Source organism: Acinonyx jubatus, chromosome X, assembly GCF_027475565.1.
Source record: "Acinonyx jubatus isolate Ajub_Pintada_27869175 chromosome X, VMU_Ajub_asm_v1.0, whole genome shotgun sequence".
NCBI lineage: Eukaryota > Metazoa > Chordata > Mammalia > Carnivora > Felidae > Acinonyx > Acinonyx jubatus.
This window is the reverse complement of record NC_069389.1, coordinates 62,594,379-62,613,674: the sequence shown is the minus strand read 5'-3', so window position 1 is coordinate 62,613,674 and position 19,296 is coordinate 62,594,379. Positions and strand designations below refer to the sequence as shown.

Sequence of the window (19,296 nt, the reverse complement as noted above, 5' to 3'; positions counted from 1 at the left end):
ATAATACTTTAAGACGTGTTCTCCTTAGAAGAGTCTTCAAGAGCATAGTGTAGGAAGATCTTGGGCTCACCTCCTACCACAGACACACCAAAGTTACAATTACACATAGAGCAATTCTCCACAAAAGAAACCTGAAGACTAAAAAAGTTGTTCCACAACAATGGGGAAGATAAGCCACATTGAGATGGGCAGGAAGGGCAGAGAAGCATTTTTGCCAGGACCCCTACATTCAATGCAGCAACCCACAAGCATGAAGGAGATCATACATGCACAGCTCCTCTCTAAGGAGCAAGGGGCTTAAGCTCCACATTGGGCACTCCAGGAGATTAGACCTTTACTAGAATGGCTAGCCCCCAAAATGACTAGTTTTGAAATCAAGTGGGACTAACATCTGGGAAACCCAGAGGGTTGTACAGCTTGAAGGGCTTACACACAGTCTTACTTGCTAGGAAACCTAAAACACAGGTAGTAGCTTGAGAAATTCCTGGACAGTATGGGAGGGAAATTAGTTAACAAGTCTCACCAAAGGGGCAGTGATCTGTTGAACATCTGTCGAGGAACAGAGACAGTGGCAGACACCATTATTTTTTAAGTCTTCTTATTCCTTGCTAGCCTGGTCTGTGCCATTTTTTGCATTCTTAATCTTCCTTGCTACCATTGCTCCCTTGCCCCAGAAATACTCTGCAGCCCCCACACTGCTAGACCTGGCACACAGGGTTGCCTTAGTTTGGACTTGTTTACCATGGCTTCCACTCCACAAAACCTGGTGAACAGGCTTGCTCCAATTCAGCACTCCTCCATAACCAATGCTGCCTCACTAGACACAAGGTTGGGCTTCCCTGAACCAGTGCTCCTCCACTGTGACACTTTCCTCCCCTGCCCCAGAGGGCGCATGCTACTCACACAAAGGACCTCCTGTGAATGCCTGGTTCATCTGGCCAAGAATGTTTGCATTGTACTGAAACAATTGGAGAAACAGAGCTTGGCAGTCTAACACTACCACAGCACTGCACAGATGGAAGCACACCTCCTCAACCTTACACTGACCATTCCATCCAGACTGGGAGAAACAGATGCTTCACCTAACACATAGATATAAACAAAGAAAGTCAGGACAAAGGAGAAAAAGGAATATATTTCAAATAAAATAACAAGATAAAACTTCAGAAGGGGTGTCTGTGTGGTTCGGTCTGTTAAGCATCCAACTCTTGATTCAGCTCAGGTCATGATCTCATGGTTGTGAGATCAAACCCCATTTCAGACTCCTCACTGACAGCATGGAGTCTGCTTGGGATTCTCTCTCTCCCTCTCTCTCTCTGCCCCTCCCCTGCTCGTGCTCTATCTCTCTCAAAATAAATAAACTTAAAAAAACACTAGGAAAAGTCCTTAATGGAATGGAGATAGGATATCTAGTTAATAAAGATTTCAAAGTAATGTTATAAAGATGCTCACCAAACTCGAGAGGAGAATGGATGAACACAGTGAGATCTTCAACAAAGAGATACCTAATATAAGAAAGCTCTAATAGAACCTAGAGAGCTGCAAAATATAATAATCAAATGTTAAAATATACTAGAGGGGTTCAAAAGCAGATTGGATGAAGCAGAAGAACAGATCAGTCAGCTGGAAGAGAAAGCAATGGGAAATCACCCAGACAGTGCAGCAATAAGAAAAAATAAATAAAAATAAATAAAAAGGTAAAGACTCCTTAAGAGATCTCTGAGTCACCTCAAGTGAAATAACATATTGGTCTTGGAAGAAGAGAGAAAAAGGGCCAGAACACTTATTGACTAAATAATGGCTGAAACTTTCTTAATCTGGGGAAAGAAACAGGCATCCAGGTCCAGGAAGCCCAGAGAATCCCAAATAAAATGACCAAAACAGATGCACACAAAGACAAATTATAACTAAAATGGCAAAAGTTAAAGATAAAAAGAGAATCTTAAAAGCATCAAGAGAAAAACAAGTTCTTATGAATAAATAAAACTCCATAAGGAAATCAACAAATTTCTCAACAAAAACTATGCAGGCCAGAAGAGAGTAACACAATATACTCAAAGTGATGAAATGAAAAGAATTCCAAACCAAAATACTGTACCCATCAGAGTTAACACTGAGAATTGAAGGAGAGATCAAGGGTTTCTCTGGTAAGTAAAGGTTGAAGGAGTTCACCACCATTAAAACAGTCTTACAAGAAATGTTAAAGAAACTTCTTTGACTTGAAAAGAAATAGCCCTAAATAATAACAAAAACCATCCATAAATAAAAATCTCACTATAAACAATAAACACACAAGAAAGAAGTGTATCAATCACACAAAGGAAGTAAAAAACAAAAGTAATAAAATCAACTAAAGCTGCAATAATTAGTTAAGGAAGGCACAACATAAAAGGGGGTGAAGTAAAAATGTAAAGTTTTGGATTGTGTTCAGATTTAACTTGCTATCAGCTTATGGGATCACAAAAAATTCTGAGTAGCCAAAGTGATCTTGAAAAAAGGAAAGCTGAAGGTATCACTCTCCCTGACTTCAAACTATATTACAAAGCCACAGTAATCAAAGCAGTATGGTACTGGCATAAAAGGAGACATGCAGATCAATGGAACAAAATTGAAAGCCTAGAAATAAATCCACACATATGTGGACAATTTGTTTATGACAAAGGGACTAAGAATATACAACGGAGAAGAAAACCAATATATAGTTGCGGGAAAACTGGTCAGTCATATAAAAAGTAATGACACTAGATCACTCTTTTACATCATACACAAAAATTAAGTCAAAATGGATTAGACTTGAACACAAGACCTGAAACAATACAACCCCTAGAAGAAAATATAGGCATTAACCTCCTTGACATTAGTCTTAGTGATGTTTTTATGTATCTGACTCCAAAAGCAAGGAAAACAAAAGCAAAAATTAACAAATGAGTCTACAACAAACCAAAACTCATTTTGCACAACACAGGAAACCATCACCAAAACACAATGGCAACCTACTGATAGGAGAAGATATTTATAAATCACATATCCAACAAGTTGTTAATATTCAAAATATGTAAAGAGCTCATAAAACTTAAAACCCAAAACAAACAAACAAACAAACAACCTCATTAAAAAGTGGACATAGGACCTGAATAGGCATTTTCCAAAGAAGTCATACAGAGAGCCAACAGACATATGAAAGTTATCTTCAACATCACTAATTATTACAAAAATGCAAATAAATTGTGATTACAATGTGATATTACCTCACACCAGTTAGATTGGTTATCATCAAAAAGACAAGAAATACCAAGTGTTGGAAAGAATTTGGACACAAAAGAATCCTCATACACTATTGGTGGGAATGCAAATTGGTGCTGCTACTATGGAATACAGTATGAAGATTTTTCAAGAAGTTAAGAATAGAAATACCATATGATGCAGCTATTGTACTCCTGAGTATTTACCCAAAAATTATGAAAACACTAATTTAAAAATATATATGCACCCCAATTTTCATAGAAACATTATTTATAATAGCCAAGAAAAGGAAACCACTTAAATGTCCCTAAGATAAATATATAAAGAAGATGTGTTATAAACACACAATAAAATACTACTCAGCCATAATAAAGAAATAAATGTTGCCATTTGCAACATAGATGGACCTTCAGGGTATGTTAGGTGAAATAAGTCAGAAAGCGAAAGACAAAAACAGGATGATTTCACTCAAAAATGGAATCTAAAAACAAAACAAAACAAAACAAAACACCACAACTGAAACAAACCAAACAAGTGAGTGGGAAAAAAATTCATAGACATAAAGAAATTGATGTTTACAGAAGGGAAGGAGTTTGGAGGTGCAAAAAATGGATGAAGGTGGTCAAATAGATGATGATGGATGGTAACTAGAATTTGGATGTGACTACTTTGTCATGAATACAGATGTTAATTTATAATGTACACCTGAAACCTAGTGTTTATACCAATTTCACCTCAATAAAAGACACACTTGTGCTACTTGGCACTGTTGAATTTAACACTATGAACATAAAATCTCCTTCATTACTAGTGAAGAAATAAATTGTTCTGGAAAATACAAAGGGAGTTGATGTGTGCATTTTACATGATAGCTGGTTATAGAATTAAAGAGAAATGCTATAATTAGTACTTTCCAAGGCACTAATTTGTCTGACATGTTAATATTAAAAAGTCATTTCAACTCAATTTTTCTGTCAAGGACAGGTAGAGCAGGGTTTATATCCACCTTTTTTCCCTCCTAGTTACAACAAGAATTTATATTTCACTCATGAAAACCACAATGCACCAGAGACAGACCCATATGTGGTTCTCATTGCTCACTTCAGGCCAACCTGGAAGCCCTTTTAGCAGAATAATTTCAATGGCTGAGCCCACAGGCTATAAAGTCTGCAAGCTTAATTTCATACCCCAGCTTACCAACTATTTTCTGTGTGACAATAAGCAAGTCACTTACCGTCTCTGATCTCTGGTTTCTTATCTTGAAACCTGTTGTTAGGATAAAATAAGATTACTTTTGTTTGTTTTGTTTTTATTTTTATTTGTTTTTAATTTTAATTTTTTAAAATTTGCATCCAAATTAGTTAGTATATAGTGCAACAATGATTTCAGGAGTAGATTCCTTAGTGTCTCTTACCTATTTAGCCCATCCTCCCTCCCACAACCCCTCCAGTAACCCCCAGGTTTTCTCCATATTTATGAGTCTCTTCTGTTTTGTCCCCATCCCTGTTTTTATATTATTTTTGTTTCCCTTCCATTATGTTTATCTGTTTTTTCTCTTAAAGTCCTCATATGAGTGAAGTCATATGATTTTTGCCTTTCTCTGACTGGCTAATTTCACTTAGCATAATACCCTCTAGTTCCATCCACGTAGTTGCAAATGGCAAGATTTCATTCTTTTTGATTGTCAAGTGATACTCTATTGTATATATATGTATATATACATATATATATATGTATATATACATATATATATATGTATATATACATATATATATACCACCTCTTTTTATCCATTCATCCATCAATGGACATTTGGGCTCTTTCCATACTTTGGCTATTGTTGATAGTGCTGCTATAAACATGGGGGTGCATGCGTGCCTTTGAAACAGGACACCTGCATCCTTTGGATAAATGCCTAGTAGTTCAATTGCTGGGTCATAGGGTAGTTCTATTTTTAGCTTTTTGAGGAACCTCCATACCATTTTCCAGAGTGGATGCACCAGCTTGCAGTGCCACCAACAATGCAAAAGAAATCCTCTTTCTCCACATCCTCATCAACAAAATAAGATTAAATTTCTAAAATACCTAGCAGGGGGCACTTGGCAGGCTCGGTCAGTTAAGTGTCTAACTTTTCATTTTGGGTTAGGTCATGATCTCACAGTTCATGATATTGAGCCCTGAATCAGGTTTCTCATTTACAGTGTACAGCCTGCTTGGGATTCTCTCTCTCCCTCTCTCTCTGCCCCTACCCTGCTTTCACATGCTCTCCCTCTCTTAAAATAAATAAACATTTTAATAAGTTTAAAAATAAATAAAATAAAATAAAATAAAATACTTGGCAGAACTAGAAGATGACAGCAGAATAAGAGGACTCTAGTCATGTACTGTCCCACAAATACAAATAGATAGCTATCAAATCATTCTAAATACCCCCCCCCACAAATGACCCGAAGACTGGAAGAACAAACTCCACAACTAAAGGTATGAAGAAACCACATCAAAGAAGGTATGAAGTGCAGAGATGTGGTTTGGGAAGGAAATGGATCATGGCTGCTGTAGTAGGAAGGGAGCTCTGGTCATGGAGAAGGGCAAGAGACAGACTAACATACAGGAGAGAGCATTGGGAAAACAAATTTCTACAGTGATTGGCTTAGAAAGCCAGAGGGGTCAAATTGTGTGACTTCTGGGCAACCAGTGGGGCTTAAATCCTGGAATTTTAAAAGTCAGTGGGCTTGGCTGGGATAGAGGCTGTAGGGCTTTGGGGCTGCTTTTGGAAAGAAGGCAGGCAAACAACCAGAGGACACATAGTATGGAAACATAAATCTGAAGAGCACATGAGGAACACATTGCAGATGTTATTTGCTTATTTCAGAGCATGTCTCAGAGTCAGCATTCTTGGAGAGACATCTCCAAGGACAAAGGAACTGGCCAACATCATTTCCCTACCCCATCCCTCAGCGTAAACACAGAGACACCTTTGCAAACCAGTCTTCCCCTAACAATAGCTACCTAACTTGTTTACACCAAGCTCTGCCCTCCTTTGATCCAGTGGAACCACACTTCCCAGTCTTGCTTGTCTCAGTCCCAGTGTGGTGGGCCCCCTCTCCAAGAAGAATGGTCCAAAACCCTGCACATACCAAATCTCCTAACTTGGGAGTTTGGTAGTGTCTCAGTTCCAGTGGTGGTGTTGACAGATTTCATTTCACAGATACATGAGAGCACACCTAGTTAAAATGCACCACATTCAGGCAAGGGAGCAAATACTGCCCAAAATAGGCAAAGAGAACATCTGCAAAGGACTGGCCTGAAGGATAAAGTAACCAGAACAAAAGATCACAGTACATGAAAGACACATTGGACACACTCTTGGATATACCAGACCCTGGAAAACAGGGGGGTGCACTACAGGACCTCTTCTTCAAAACATCATTACCCTCAAGGACAGGAGATATAGCAGACTTTCCAAACACAGATAAACAGGTACCAATATTTAGAAAAATGAGAAGACAGAGAAATTTGTCTCAAAGAGAAAGACTAGGACAAGGGCACAGCCATATATCTAAGTCAAACAAATATGAGTAATATGATTGATAGAGTATTTAAGCAATAATCATAAGGATACTCACATGACTGGAGAAAAGATTGGAAGCCACAAGTAAGAACACAGAAATAAAGGAATAAAAACAGAAATAAAGGGCTCAGTAAACAAAATGAAGAACACACTTGATGGAATGAACAGCAGACTGGAAGAAGCAGAGGAATGAATTTAAGACCTAAGAGATAGAGGGCTGGGAATTAATCAAGCTTAACAAAAGAGAAAAATAATTATGTAAAACAAGAATAAACTTAGGGAACTCAGTGACTACATGAAATAATAATAGCATTGCTATTACAGGGGCCCTAGAAAAAGAAGATAGAAAAAGGGGGACATAAAATTAATTTAAAGAAATAATAGCTGACAACTTCCTTAATCTGGGGAAAGGACAGAGATACCCAATCCAGGAGTCACAGAGAACTCCCAACAAAATCAACAGAAGCTGATCCACACCAACACATATTGTAATAAAATTTGCAAATGCTATGATAAAGAAAAAAATAAAACAGCAATACAGGGGAATCTGGGTGGCTCAGTTGGTTAAGTGTCTGATTCTTGGTTTCAGCTCAGGTCATGATATCACAATTCATGGGATTGAGCCCCATCGAGCTCTGTGCTGACAGTGCAGAACCTGCTTGGGATTTTCATTCTCCCTCTATCTCTGACCCTCCCCTACTTGTGTGTGTATGTTCTCTCTCTTTCTCTTGCACTGTCTGTCAAAATGAATTTAAAAAAATTAATTAAAATAAATTAAAAAATACAGCAAGGCAAATGAAGACAGTAACATACTTGGGAAACCCCATAAGGCTAGCAGGGGATGTTTCAGCAGAAACTTTCCAAGCCAGAAGAGAGAAGCATGATATATTCAAAGTGCTGGAAGGGGAAAATCTGCAGGCAAGGATACTCTACCTAGCAAGGCTATCATTCAGAATGTAAGGAGAAATATTTCCCCAGACAAAAACTAAAAGAGTTCATGACTACAAAGGCAGCCCTGCAAGAAATATTAAAGGGGACTGTTTGAGTGGAAAGGGGAGACCAAAAGTGACACTGTGAAGGTAAAAAACACAAAAGAATTAAAATTAATATTTATGTAAAAAAATAAGTCAAATAACTCACAAAATAAAAGAATGTAAGATATGACAACATATACTGAAACATGGGGAGGAGAGGAGAAAAGAATGGGTTCAAACTTAAATGACAATCAACTTAATATAGAACAGGTTCTTATGCATAACAGGTTCTAAATAAACCTAATGGTAACCATATATCAAAAACCACTAACACTTATGCAAAGAATAAAGATAAAGAAATACAAATATATTACTAAAAAAATCAGCAAAACATTAAAAAGAGAAAGATTAAAGAGTATCAGAGAAAATCTTCAGGAACAACCACAAACCAAGTAATAAAATGAAAATAAACACATACCTATAAATAATTACTTTGAATGTAAATGGATTAAATTCTCCAGTCAAAATATATAGGATGACAAATTGGATGAAAAACACAAGCCTATTTATATGCTTCATACAAAAGACTTATTTTAGACATAACAACAGCTGCAAATTGAAAGTGAGGGGATAGAGAAACATCTATCATGCAGATGAATGTAAAAAGAAAGCCAGAGTAGCACTCCTTGTTTCATACAAAATAGGCTTTAAAACAAAGACTGTAACCAGAGACAAAGAAGGACACCATGTAATAATAAAGGGGACAATCAAACAAGAAGATATAACAACTATAAGTATTTCTGCACCCAACATAGGAGCCCAAACACATAAAACAATACCAAACATAAAGAAAGTAATCAATAAAAATACAGTAACAGTAGGGGACTTTAACCCTCTACTTACATGAATGGACAGATCATCTAAACAGAATATCAACAAGCAACAATGCTTTGAATGAAACACTGAAAAAGAATGATTTAACAGATATATTCAGAACATTCCATCCCCAAACAGCAGTATCCACATTGTTTTCAAGTGTGCATGGAAATTTCTTCACAATACATCGCATATTAGACAACAAAACAGGCTTCAACAAATTCAAGAAGGTCAAAATCATACCATGCATCTTTTCTGACCACAAATCAATGAAACTAGAAGTCAACCACAAGAAAAAATCTAGAAAGACCACAAATATATGGAGGTTAAATAATACACTACTAAACAATGATTGGGTCAATCAAGAAATAAAAGAAGAAATGAAAAATGTATATGGAAACAAATGAAAAAATAAAACATCTATAGGACAAAGCAGAAGTAATTCAAAGCAGAAGTTCAAATAAAACTTTATTTACACAGGATACAACATGGATGAAATGACAACATGGTAAGTAAGCCAGGCACAGAAGAACAAATATTATATGAATCCACTTGTATGAGGTATCTAGAATACGCAAAGTCATAGAGACAGAAGATAGAATAGTGGTTACCAGGGGCTCTGAGGAATAAAGAATTGGGACTTAGTGCTTAATGGGTACAGTTTCAGTTTGGGACAATGAAAAGTTCTGGAAATGGATAGTGGCAATGAACATCACACGTATATTTAATGCCACTGAGCTGTATACTTCAAAATGGTTAAAATGGTAAATTTTATGTTACCTATATTTTACTACAATTAAAAAGAAAACTTCAGTTCCCAAAAACAGGCACCTGGTCCTTGGGTCACAGTTTGCCAGCTCCCTGATGCAAACTCCCCTTTGTCTTACTGAATGTGCTCCTTTCTTTGCCTCATATATCTTTGCTGTTGTTTCTGCTGCTGCACCTGCTCTTTATTTCATGCCTTGACTAACCACAAAACAGAAGCAATTCTAAGAGGGAAGTTTACAGCAATGAAGGGCTACCACAAGAAGTGAGAAAAATCTTAAATAAAAAACCTAAATTTATATCCAAAGGAGCTAGAAAAAGAACAAATATACCTAAATCCATCAGAAGGAAGGCTTAGAGCAGAAATAAATGATATAGAAAACAAAACAAAACAAAACAAAACAAAACAAAACAAAACAATGGACCAGATAAATGAAACCAGGAGCTGGTCCTTTGAAAAACTCAATAAAATTGATAGACCTCTGGCCATGAAATCAAGAAAAAAAGAGAAAGGACTCAAAAACATCACAAATGAGAGAGAATAAATAACAACCAACACCACAGAAATACAACAAATTATAAGAGAATATTTTATTTTATTTTATTTTATTATTTAAATTTTAGTAAACATACAGTACAATGTTGGTTTGTGGAGTAGAATTCTGTCATTTATTACTTACACACAACACCCAGTGCTCATCATGAGAAATGCCCTCTTTAATACACACCATCCATCTAGCCCATTCTCTACCCTCCTCCTTTTTTAAAAACTTATATGCCAACAAAGTGGAAAACCTAGAAGAGATAAATAAATTTCTAGAAACATATAAACTACAAGAATATATAAAATATAAATATAAAGTGGATATAAGATATAATATATAAACTGAAGCAGGAAGAAATAGGACACTTAAATAGATCGATTACCAGCAAGGAGATTGAATCAGTAATCAAAAAACTTCCTATGAACAATACTCTAGGATCAGATTGCTTCACAGGCGAATTCTAACAAGCATTTAAAGAAGAGTAATACCTATCCCTCTCAAACTATTCCAAAAAAAAATAGAAAAGGAAGAGTAAGGAAGCCTTCCAAACTCATTCTATGTGGCCAGTGTTAGCGTGATACCAAAACCAGATAAAGACTACTAAAAAAGAAAACTACAGGCCAATATCCATTATGAATATGCAAAACCTCTCAATAAAATACTACCAATACAAAGCCAACAATACATTTAAAAAATCAGTCACCACAATCTAACGGGATTTATTTCTAGGTTGCAAGGGTGGTTCAATATTTGCAAGTCAATCAATGGGATACACCACATTAATAAAAGAAAGAATAATAACCATACGATTATTTCAATAGAGACAGAAAAAGCACTTGGAAAAATCTAATATCCATTCATGGTAAAAACCCTTAACAAAGTAGGTTCAGAGGGAACATACCTCAACATCATAAAGGCCATTTTTGAAAATCCCACATCTAATATCATCTTCAATGTGGAAAAGCTGAGAGTTTTCCTTTACAGTCAGGAACAAGACAGGAATGTCCACTCTCACTACTGCTATCTAACATAGTACTGGAGTCCTAGCCACAGCAAGTGACAACCAAAAGAAATAAAAGGCATCCAAACTGGTTAAGGAGGAAGTAAAACTTTCACTATTTACAGATGACATGATACTATATAGAGAAAGCCAGAAAGACTCCACCCCAAAACTGCTAGAACTGATAAATTAATTAAGTAAAATTGCAGGATATAAATGTACAGTAATCTGTTGCATTTTTATACACCAATAATAAAGCAACATAAAGAGAAATTAGGTAAACAGTTCCATTTACAATCATACCAAAATAATAAGATACCTAGGAATAAAACTAACTGAAGAGGTAAAAGATTTGTGCTCTGAGAACTATAAAACACTGATGAAAGAAATTAAAGATGAGACAAAGAAATGCTAAGTAAAATTAAAGTGATATTTAAATTGAAAAAAAGGAAAAGAAAAAAAAAACAAAGAAACATAAATAAATAGTAAAATAGCCAGAAAAAAGAAATGTAAAGGCATTCCATTCTCATGAATTAGAAGAATAAATATTGTTAAAATGTATATACTATTGAAAGCAATCTATGCATTTAATGCAATCCCTATCAAAATACCCACCAACATTTTTCACAGAGCTAGAACAAATAGTCCTAAAATTAGCATGGTACCACAAAAGACTCCAAACACTGAATAGCTCAGCAATATTGAAAAAGAAAATCAAAGCTGGAGGCATCACAATTCCAGACTTGAAGTTATATTAAAATCTGTGTTTATTAAAACAGCATGGTACTGGCACAATAAGAGATACATAGATCAATAGAATAGAATAGAAAATCCAGAAATGAACCTACAATTCTATGGTCAATTAATTGTTGACAAAGTAGGAAAGAATATCCAATGGGAAATAGTCTTTTCAAAAAATGGTGTTGGAAAACTGGACAGCTAAATGCAGAAAAATGAAACTTAACCACTTTCTTATACCTTATACCAAAGGAAATTCAGAATGTATGAAAGACATAAATATAAGACTTGAAATCATAAAACTCCTGGAGGAGAACACAGGCAGTAACTTCTTTGACATTGGTAGTAGCAACTTCTTTCTAGATATGTCTCCTGAGTCAAGAGAAACAAAGGCAGAAATAAACTATTTGGACTTTCATCGAAATAAAAGCTTCTGCATAGCAAAAGAAACAATCAGCAAAACTAAAAGGCAATACAGAATAGGAAAGAATATTTTCAAATGACATATCCAAGAAAGGGTTTGAATCCAAAATATATAAAGAATTTGTTAAAGCACCCAAAATACAAATAATCAAATTAAAAAAGAAACAGAAATAATGAACACACATTTCTCCAGGGGAAGCATACAGATGACCAACAGGCACATGATAGGTGTTCCTCATCACATGACTATCAGGGAAATGCAAACTAAAACTATGAGACATCACCTCACAGCTGTCAGAATAACTAAAACCGACAACACAAGAAGGAATAAGCATTGGCAAGGATGTTGAGAAAAAGGAACCCTCATGCACTGTTGGTGGGAATGGAAACTTATGCAGCCACTGTGGAAAATAGTATGGAGTTTCCTCAAAACTTATAAATAAAACTACCCTATGATTCAGCAATTGCACTTACAAGTATTTACACAAAGAATACAAAAACACTAATTCAAAGGGACACATGCACCTTTATGTTTATAGAAGTAATATTTACAATAGCCAATTTGTGGAAGCAGCCCAAGTGTTCATTGATTTTTGAAAGGATAAAGAAAATACACACACACACACACACGATGGAGTATTATTTGGCCATAAAAAAGAATGAAATCTTGTAATGTACAAGAACATGGATGGAGAGTATAATGGTAAAGGAAATAAGTGAGAGAAAAACAAATATCATAGATGTCACTCATATGTGGAATTTAAGAAACAAAACAAATTGCAAAGGAAAAAAGAGATAGAGAAATCAAGAAATAGGTATTTTGTGATAGAGGACAAATTGATAGTTACCAGAGAGGAGGTGGGTAGGGGGATGGGTTAAATAGGTGATGGGGATTAATTATTGCACTTATTGTGATAAGCAACAGGTGTTGCATGGGCGTGTTGAATCACTATATTGTACACCTGGAACTAATTTAAAAAACTCTGTATGTTAAAAGAATACTGAGGGAAAATTAAAAAAAAAAAAAAACCTCCCAGAGTACATGCCACCACATTAAATAGTAAAATTAACTATAAAAAAATGTAACAGTTTATAACCCCCAATCTACCTTCCTTTGATATTTATGCCTAAAATGACTATCCCTACAACTTGGAGATCATTGATTTATATTAAAATAGAATTACCGGGGCACCTGGGTGGCTCAGTAGGTTAAGCATCTTACTTCCGCTCAGGTCATGACCTTGCAGTTCATGAGTTCGAGCGCTGCATTGGGCTCTGTGCTGAGAGCTCAGAGCCTGGAGCCTGCTTTGGATTCTGTGTCTCCATCTATCTGCCCCTTCTCTCTCTCTCTCTCTCTCTCTCTCTCTCTCTCTCTCTCTCTCTCTCCCTCTCTCTCTATCTCAAAACGAAATAAACTTTAAAATGGAATTACCTCCAGGAGGAGGACACAGCATTAGCTGTGCAGAATTGCAAGGACAGTAGGGTATGCTGTCCAAAAAAACCCACATTACCTGATACTAGGCCTGCTCTTTCCAGTGGTAGTGAATCTTGTGTGGAAAGCCTCCAAAGAATTACTTCTGTCCTTAATAGAAACAAATTTCCCTTTCCAGGAGTCATAGTAAGCTCTCCCTCTCATGGATCAAAATATCTGTGCTTTCCACAAGTGTCAGTTGATTGTATACCTTATCCATATTGACTCCAGTCTCTCAAAAATACATTTCCCTCTCCTCAAGTGAGTAAATATTAATGGATGCATTGTCTATCAGAGAGGCTTTCTTAAGAGATTTTCTTATCATCAAACCCAATCACTTTTCTTTCCAGTGTGGCTTTGAGTGTAGAGTAATGCAGTGAAATAATAAAATCTTTTGGTTCTTTTTATTTTATTTTATTTATTTATTTATTTATTTATATTAAATATAACTTATTGTCAAATTGGTTTCCATACAATACCCAGTGCTCATCCCAACAGGTGCCCTCCTCAATGCTCATCACCCACTTTCCCCTCTCCCCCACCTCCATCAACCCTGAGTTTGTTTTCAGTATCTAAGAGTCTCTTACGGTTTGCCTCTCTCCCTCTCTGTAAATTTTTTCCCCTTTCCCCTCCCCATGGTCTTCTGTTAAGTTTCTCAGGATCCACATATGAGTGAATGATGCACAGGGGCACTTGTACCCCAATATTTATACAGCAATTTCAACAATAGCCAAATTATGGAAATAACCTAAATGTCCATCAACTGATGAATGGATAAAGAAGATGTGGCTTATATATACAATGGAGTACTACTTAGCAATGAGAAAGAATGAAACTTGGCCATTTGTGGAAACGTGGATGGAACTGGAGGGTATTATGCTAAGTGAAATAAGGCAAGCAGGGAAAGACAGACAACATGTTTTCACTCATATGTGAATCATTTTGGTTATTTTTAAACAAACTTGCTGCCATTAAACCTCTCTGCCATTTGTTATAACAGAAGATAACATATAAGCCTAGGCCACAGTGTTCACAGCCTCATTTCTTCCTATCCAATTTATTCATTTTGTAAGAAACTGAAGGGAAATGCAGTCTATTCATTGACTTTTGAATGGCTTTTCCTTTAAGTTAAAGCTTAGAACAAAGATGGCAAACACACTGTTAAGGAAAGAAATGTGATCTCTAGATCCTCATCAGAAATGATCTTATCCTTTTTAAAAAAAAATTATTTGAGAGAGAAAGAGAGAGTGGGTGTGGGGAAGGGACAGAGAGAGAAGGAGAGAAAGAATCCCAAGAAAGCCCCAGATGTCAGCTTAGAGGCCAAGGCAGGGCTTGATCTCATGAACCGTGAGATCATGACCTGAGCCAAAATCAAGAGTCGTTTGCTTAACTAAGCCACTCAGGCACCCTGATATTATCCTTTATACTGGAGACACAAACCACCAAAGATTTCCTGAAGAAGTAAAATACCCACCACAATTGTGTCTTCCATTTTCCCTCTTACTTACACAAGTAGTATGCATTAATTGAGTCATTCATTCAGTTATTCATTTATAGAACATTATTGACTGCCTAATATGTTCCATGCATAGTGCTAGATCCTGGAGATACAGTGGTGAGCAAAAGAGATGGCCCCTACCCTCAAGAGGCTTACAGATTAGTAAAGTATAGAGGAATAAAATAAATTTATATTTGATTGTAATTACAAATTATGCAAATGTAATACAGAAAGAGTCAAAAGTGCTGTGAAGGAGTAGAACATGGGAAATTAATTTAAACTGGGGAGTTAAAGGAGCCCTCTGTTTCAGTGACTTTGAAGCTGAGAATGAAAATGAAAATGAATTTTTCAGGAATAACATTTCAGGCAAAGATTTTGAGGTAGGGGTGGTCTTCAAATGTTCAAAGAACTGCTCAAATAGAGTAGTCCGTGAAGGGAAAGTAATAGGAAGTTAGTTCCTAGGAAAGGTCTGGGATCAAATAATGGAGAGTCTTTTGACTGTAGTAAAGAGCTTGGTTTGTAATACAAGTTTGATAGGTATCAACTGGTGGCTTCTAAGCAACAGATTTACATGCCTTGATTCATATTTTTAGAAAAATATTTTCTGAGGTCTCAATGAAGAATGCATTCTAGGGATCAAAAGTAGAGTGAGAAGCCCATTAAAAAGGTAAGAGTAAACCAATTTGGAAAATGTATAAAAACACAGAATATTATTTTTGCCTTGAGGTAACCATTATTATGACTTTGGTGTCTTTCCTTCCTATTACTTATATAAACAAAAATGAAATTATAATGTGTACATTGTTTTACAACCTACCTTTTTCATTAATGTTTTGAAGCCATTGTTTTAAATTTTGTAAACATCACAAATAAGATTTCTTAATTTTTCTTAATGTTTGTTTTTGAGAGACAGAGACAGAGCACGAGTGGGGGAAGGGCAGAAATAGAGGAAGACAAAGAATCTGAAGCAGGCTCCAGGCTCTGAGCTGTTGGCACAGAGCCCAACATGGGGATCGAACCCAGGAACTGTGAGATCATGACCTGGGCTGAAGTCGGACGCTCAACCAACTGAGCCATCCAGATGCCCCACAAATAAGATTTCTTTAAGAGAGAGAGAGAGCACAAGCAGGGGAGAGAAGCAGAGGGAGAGAGAGAATCTTAAACAGGCTCAACGCTCAGTGCAGAGTCCAACATGGGGCTCCATCCTATGACCCTGGGATCATGACCTGAGCTGAAATCAAGAGTTGAATGCTCAATTGACTACGATATTCAAGTGTGCCACAAATGTGATTTTTATTTATTTATTTTTTTTAATTTTTATTTATTTATTTTTGAGAGAGAGACAGAGAGAGCGAGTGGGGGAGGGGCAGAGCGAGGGAGAGAGAGAGAATCCCAAGCAGGCTTTGTGCTGTCAGCACGGAGCCTGACGGGGGGCTCGAACTCACACAATGTGAGATCATGACCTGAGCCGAAACCAAAAGTCAGACTCTTAACCGACTGAGCCACTTAGGCGCCCCTCAAATGTGATTTTTAATAGAACTTTCTGGAAGGAGAAAAGGAAAAGGATAGACATTTCCTACTTCCCTGTTTAACTGGACTTGGGTCTGGTCCCTATTTGCATCCTACTATAGCTGTCCCCTGATGATAGTACCACTCATTATGGTCCACCTGGTTCCAGGTAAGCAGAGGATTGATAAGAAGACCTGGCTGTAGTATCAGCAGCCATAAAATATATTATCATTTAGGTTTTTTTCTTTAAAACTGTAAACTCATGTAGTCTTTATTCCTCTATCTCAGAGACTTTGTGCCTTACAAATTACCATACCTCATGCACTTGAATCAATGTGCCTGTGCTCTTTTGAGAAAGTCTGACATTCCTTGTTAAAGCCACTGAATGGCTGAATCTAGATAGGACCCCGGATACCATAAAGTCCAACCCTCTTTTTTGAGAGAAGAGGAAATTGAGACCCAGAAAGGGCTAGTGATTTGTGTCAGGTCACAGCAAATGAGCAGCACAGCATGACCTAGACCTTAGGTCTCCTAAGTCCTAGGCCACAATCTTTTCCTACAGCAGCAGCATTTCCTCATAATTATCAGCAATTCTAGGTTCCATCACATGTGCATCAGTAACAGTCAGGGCCAAAGAGGTAGCAGAAACATGACAAAACCCAGGCCTGAAAGACTTTTAACAATTTGACTTTCCTTAAAGCAATTATTGTCATTTTTCTGGCTTAAGGTTACTCAGCGCAGAGCCTGACACTGGGCTGGATCTTATGAAACATGAGGTCACAACCTGAGCCGAGATCAAGATTCAGACGCTTAACTGACGGAGCCACCCAGGTGCCCCTATTTACCTTATACTTAAGTGACTTTCTTTTCTTTCTTTTCTTTCTTTCTTTTCTTTCTTTCTTTCTTTCTTTCTTTCTTTCTTTCATTTATTCATTTTTATTCTTATTTTTGAACCTGATTCATGTCACGTCTCTTATCTGTGGCCTTCCTGAGTAACTTTTGAGACTTAAACATCAAATTTGTAAACTGAGTCAAACGAAGATGTGAAGACCTAATTACTGGTAGTAGATTTCTGAGATTTAAATAAGAGTAAGTTTTAATTTTCATGAAAACAGTCATCTCACCCAGAGCTTATTTGTATATGACAAAGATTTGCTATATCCTTGAATCAGCCTCTGTTACTAGATATTGAGAATACTATTTTTATGCAGAGGACTAGAATGGCTATATGTGTTGAAAGCCATCTCATACAAATTCTTTTGACTGCGTGAACTTTTCTCACATGCTTCTATTTCATTTAAGCCATTTATAAACACCTCTCCAGCCATCTACTATTTTTAATTCCTTCTCCTTTGTGTCATGTAAATCCTAAATCTGAACTGATAAGCTATGTGCTGAGAGGGATGTCAGGAGAGTTTATTCCATGTTCTTTCAGCATTCCAATCTCTCAAACCTCAAGCTTAATTGAAGAGTGATTAAATCCTCATCAAGTATTAGCATTCCATTAAAACTATGTAACAAAAAGCCAACCTCTTAGTAAAACCAATCATACATGATATAGATCGTCATCATTAGGATGTTTCACATCTACTAGACACCATTGTACTAAGAACTTTCATGCATATTTTCTCTTTATCCTCATGAAATTCCTGCAAAGTTGAGAATTTTTAGCTTTGATTCCCAGTGAGGAAACCAATCATAGAGAGATTGAGTAACTCACTCAAAGTCAAATAGTTAATGGTGAAGCTGACATTTCAGCCCAGGATTGCCCAACTTTAATGTCCAAGGGAAGGGTAGAAATGAATACTTCCTCACTGTTAGAACCCAAAGTAACAGAGATAAAGTGAAATAAATCTGTTTGGTAGAATGAACTCACCATTCTAGTGTTCAATCAGCAAAAACTGATATGATGTGAATTTTCGGTTTTTGCATCTTGTTAAGATAGTAGTTATTTCTTAAATGTTTATTTATTTATTTTGAAAGAAAGAGAGAGAGAGCAGGGGAGGGGCAGAGAGAGAGGGAGAGATAGAATCCCAAGCAGGTTCTGTTCTGTCAGCACAGAGCCAAAGCAGGGCTTGATCCTATGAAACTGTGAGATCATGACTTGAGCCAATATCAAGAGTTGAATGCTTAACCAACTGAGCCACACAGGCACCCCAAGATGATAATTATTATGTCATATCTTGCTAATGTAAAGTATTAAACTCTTGCACTGAGAGTTTTAAAAACAATTTAAAAATGAGAAATTAGCATTATTTAAATATGAGAACTGAAAGAGAACTTAGAAAGCATTACAAACCCATGGCTTCAGAAATGAAGAAATCAAGCCCAGAGAGAGACAGTGACGTACTCAAGATTATAAGGATGGTAATTAGCAATCTCTGCTTCACAGTGCTGGCATAGATATATTGGAGAACACTGCAGTTTACCTGCTGGGAATTTATTATTATTTAAATTAGTAGAAGTTGAAAAATTATAAAGTGAAAATATAAACTATTTAAGAAACTAAAAAAACAAATCTGTCAATTAGCAACTATTTATAGATTTTTAAACTGGGGCCCAAGTACTGTGCTAAACTGTACTGTAAGAAATATAGATGAATACATCTCAGTCCCCACCTTTAGGGAATTTAGAGAATAAAATAAAAATAACATGTATGAGTTAAATAAGTAACTCAAAAGAT

At 36.3% G+C, this 19,296-nt stretch overlaps 1 protein-coding gene across 2 annotated transcripts in view; it reads right to left on the bottom strand.

Moving 5' to 3' along the window:
• The window catches only part of GPR174 (G protein-coupled receptor 174), a 99,873-nt gene extending 88,801 nt beyond the window's left edge, over positions 1-11,072 (bottom strand). Inside the window, exons 1-2 of one of the 2 annotated variants that reach the window (XM_053202523.1) lie at positions 10,876-11,072; positions 4,478-4,509 (exon numbers count right to left, since the gene is read on the bottom strand). The gene's annotated coding sequence lies outside the window, so the exon portion shown is untranslated. The remainder of the gene's footprint in view (positions 1-4,477; positions 4,510-10,875) is intronic. The other variant, XM_053202524.1, reaches the window with a different exon arrangement.
• Positions 11,073-19,296: the final 8,224 nt, after the last annotated feature.